Raw genomic sequence first — 4,574 nt, 5'->3', positions numbered from 1 at the left:
ATGTTCCTTCCATGAGTTTAGGGAATTTTTTTAGTTTAAGCCAAAGAAAAACAAATACTACTATTGAACATTAATTGGCCACGTCTCCCTTGTCGGAGATTCAAATGAAAATTAATAGAACTTTGAAAGGAAAAAAAAGATATTGAAAAGGTAATTAAGTTTATAGTCACTAGGGATATATAATAAATCCTAAGTTCCTAACCATTCAAATCGGACAAGTCTTGTTAAAGTTTGAATTTTCAAGCGTTACACGGTTTCGTAGACAGGCGCTATAACAAATTGCAAGTTTTAGATTGGATACATTAATGTAATAATTAAGGGTATAATCAACTTCTTCCATAGTAAAAGCTTGCTTAACCAATAAAAATACGTATTAGCCATTAGGCATCAGGATGTGATTCATATTATATTCTGGTATATATGATTTATAAAATGTTTGTATTGGAAGTGTATTAAAAAAATTAAAAAAAGAGAGAGAACATTAGAGATGGGTGATGTTAATTAAAATTATCTCTATATAAATAAAAAAGAGAGAACATTAGGCGTTGTAAAAACTTTTTTTTACTGTAAATCTAAAATGAAGTTTAAATTATTTATATCTAAATAAAATATAAAATAATACTTACATTATACAAGAATTTCAAATTTTCAAAGACAACTTCCTCTGTGCCTTCTATCCATCCCTCGTGATGTTATTTCAGCATGATCTTAGTTGTTTTCATAAAAGTAAATTATTGTATCAAGGCATTAGTGTAATTCAAAGCATAGTTGAAAGTTTCAAAGTTGAGTAGAGAATTGAAAAGCCTATAAATATCCATTCCTCAAGAGCATCAAACATAACAAAAGCTTCTTAATCTTGATTTCAATACAAGTCTCTTGCGAATTAGTTAATACTCTCATCTTTCAGCATAATGGAAAGCATCCCACAAGACAACAAAGCTATGGCAAGTCCAAAATCACCCCTTCAGCCTCCCACCTATGGGAACTTAATCACTGTTCTCAGCATCGATGGAGGTGGAGTTAGGGGGCTTATTCCTGGAGCAATTCTTGCCTTTTTAGAGTCTGAGCTTCAGGTATATATCTACCTAGGCACTGATATTTGGAATTTTTTACTTTCAAAATGCATCACTTTTGCTTTATTTGTGCATATAAATACACTGCTGTTTACAGAAACTAGATGGTGAAGAAGCTAGACTGGCTGATTATTTCGATGTGATTAGTGGGACTAGTACTGGTGGGCTCGTGACCGCCATGCTAACTTCCCCAAGCCCAAGTGAGGGCAATCGTCCTCTTTTTGCTGCCAAAGACATCAATGATTTCTACCTTCAACACTGCCCCAAAATCTTCCCCCAAGATGGGTAATTTATATCAATGATTTCCTAGTTTCAAATGAAAAATCTTACTGATTCTGATCCTGTTTGTGATTATATAACAGCTCACCGTTTGCACCAGTTACAAAATTGTTCAAATCTGTCTGGTCCGAAATATGATGGCGAATATCTTCACAATATCGTGAGGGAAAAGTTGGGAAAGACCAGATTGGACCAAACATTGACGAAGGTCGTCATTACGACATTTGACATAAAAAAACTTCAACCAACAATCTTCTCGTCCTACGATGATTCCCAGAATGTTTTGCTTTCTGATATCTGCATAGGAACTTCGGCTGCGCCAACATATCTACCGGCACATCAGTTTGAAACCAAAGATTCAACTGGCCAAGTCAAAGAATTCCATCTTATTGATGGTGGAGTTGCTTCAAATAATCCGTATGTGTTTATGCTTCTAATTCTTGGTGTTTCAATTCTCAAAAAGAGATGTTTACTTACTAATCAAACGTGTCGTACAGACTTTGGTAGCCATGAGCGAAGTGGCTAAAGCAATCGCTCGCAAGAGCTCCGATTACGACCGTATAGAACCGAACGACTATGCTCGTTTCCAGGTGTCATCTTTGGGGACTGGTTCGAAGAAGTTGGAAGAGAAGTACGAAGCGCACAAGGCAGCAAAATGGGGTCTGATGTCATGGCTGAACTACGAAAATTCAACTCCATTGATTGATGTGTTCATGCAACCAAGCAGTGGCATGGTTGATTTTCATCTCGCTACTGTTTTCCGAGCGCTTCACAGCGAGGACAGTTATCTACGTATTCAGGATGATACACTGTCTGGAGAGCTGGCATCCGTTGATATTACTACTGAAGAAAACTTGGAGAATCTTGTGAAAATTGGGGAACAATTGTTGAACAAACCCGTTTCCAGGGTGGATTTGGGGACTGGGAAATTCGAGCCAGCTGCTCAGGGCACAAATCAAGAGGCTCTCATCAGGTATATATATACATATTCTTCATTCAGGAATATGGTAATTAATGTTTCGTATTGAATTTTTGATTATTTTTGCCTCTAAAAATTTGCAGATTAGCTCACGTGCTTTCGGAGGAGAAGCGGCTTCGGGAAATGAGATCACCCAAGGAAGTTTCAAAGAAGAAGAAGATAAATGATAATTTGGATCGAAAGTTTAAAATCCCAGCAATATAGTTGATTTTAGTACATGATAAATTCTAATATTATTATTTATTTTCGAAATTATTTTACATTTTTCCTTTGAATAATGTATGTGTGGGTACCAGATAATTACAATACATTTGTGATCCATTAACTTCATTATCTAATTTAGTAGGCAATAAATTGAACACAGTATGTCAAATAAGTAATTTTATTTTATTAGATTCTCCAACGCAAGGGATGAATTCTTTTATATCTATCTTGATGAATTAAGCGTGGCTTGGATTTTTATTTAAAATATAGAAATAATTTTATATAAAATTATATGTGTAATATTCATTTGTCGTATTAAATTGGTCTTCAATGATTTTCTTATAATTAAATTTTTTAAACTTTTAATAGAATTATTTTCAATAATTAAATTTTAGAACGTATAGTTAAAAATTATTTGATTGAAAAGTTATTAAAATATTTTTATATTAAAAAACAAAAATTAAATAATAAAAATTTAAAATTTTTTTAAAATTTTAAAATTTTAAAATACAAAAAATTGAAGAAATATTTAATTGGGAGAAAAATGTATTTATTTTAAATAATACGGATAATATGCTTTAAGTTGTAAAATATTTTTTTAAGCCCAAGTTGACTTGGAAAAAGTATTCATCTTTAAATTATTTATTAATTAGATATTAATTCAATTATAAAAGGTGTAGAATCCAAATACACTGTGTAAAACTCTTTAGTTTTACACCTTTTTAGGATCACTGAATGAGAGAAATTAAAAAATGAGATTAACTATAGAAAATGAAAAAATATTCACTGAAAAAAAGAGAATTAATCTCAACCTTTTATTTCACTCAGTCTAATGGTCATAAAAAGGTGTAAAACTAAATTAATTTTACATAGTGTAGGTGGATCCTAACCCATTATAAAATATCAACTTAATTTTTTTAAAAGGAAAAGTTTTATTATAGGCTCAAAAACCTTAATGGAGAATTAGATCAAGCCTCGTTAAAGACCTCCCCTACACATATATGGAGGAAAAAGTGTACATTGAACCAAGACTATTGATGCACAATGCAGAAGGTCTCAAAACTAACAACTTACTATACTATCAGGACTCAATGCGCTTAGAGTTTAGCATAACTCTAGATCAATCGAATACTTAGGATTCAACACACGCAAACCAATTGTAAAAGCTATCATGCAAAGCTTCATAATCTAACATTCTTCTGTCATCCAAATAAAAGCTTGATTTCTCCCAATCTCATCTTGAGGTAACACATGTACATCTGTATTTCCCCCCTTCTACACCAATGCCACAACCAACTTCAGCACCAACGATGAGGCGTCGTTTGAAGCAAAATGTTGGTGTAACACCCTAGACTCGTTTGGGCCTCAAGTTCTACATTTGGGTTACTGAGACAAGTTGTAACACCTACGACCCATATACTTATACCAATATAGGTTATAGATGTCACATGAATTTCTTAAAACATTGTTGAACTCAAAAGTGATTTAAAAAAATTATTTTCTTCAAATGGTAACTGATAATATAAAAATATTAAATCAAGTAAAACTATCACATGATATTTAAAATATATATATGTCATAATCAAATATGTCTATTTATAATAATAATATTGATTCATATTATCCATATTAAAATAGCGTAAAACAATTTAATTTATCCATTACAATCCAGCTCCCAAAATAGTTTAACAGAGCAACTAGGACATTCATAAGTAGACGCAACTAAGTCAAAATTACATCAGAGGATGTCTTACTGATATTGTAATATATTCATTGATGCTTGATGTTGCTCTGTACTCTTTACTCCTACTCCTGGTTTTTACCTACGCATGAAAATCATCACACGCTAAGTATATATACTTAGTGAGGCAATTAAAAACAATAAACAGTGCAATACAACTCATGCATGAAATTTAATGTCATTTTCCAATGCAATAAGATCACCTTGCCTGCATGACTAATATTTTACCATAATCACATGATAATAATATCATTAATATTATTTATACCAATAACCATAGCCCAAATGTAAACCTATG

General features: G+C 32.1%; 1 pseudogene; it reads left to right on the top strand.

Moving 5' to 3' along the window:
• The first annotated feature begins 895 nt into the window (after nucleotides 1-895).
• Nucleotides 896-2,535, top strand: LOC120155980 (annotated as a pseudogene).
• Nucleotides 2,536-4,574: the final 2,039 nt, after the last annotated feature.

The sequence above is a fragment of the Hibiscus syriacus genome, unplaced genomic scaffold (assembly GCF_006381635.1).
Source record: "Hibiscus syriacus cultivar Baekdansim isolate YM2019G1 unplaced genomic scaffold, ASM638163v2 tig00111210_pilon, whole genome shotgun sequence".
NCBI lineage: Eukaryota > Viridiplantae > Streptophyta > Magnoliopsida > Malvales > Malvaceae > Hibiscus > Hibiscus syriacus.
Note: the sequence above shows the minus strand (reverse complement) of the source record. Positions and strands in the feature narration are given on the sequence as shown.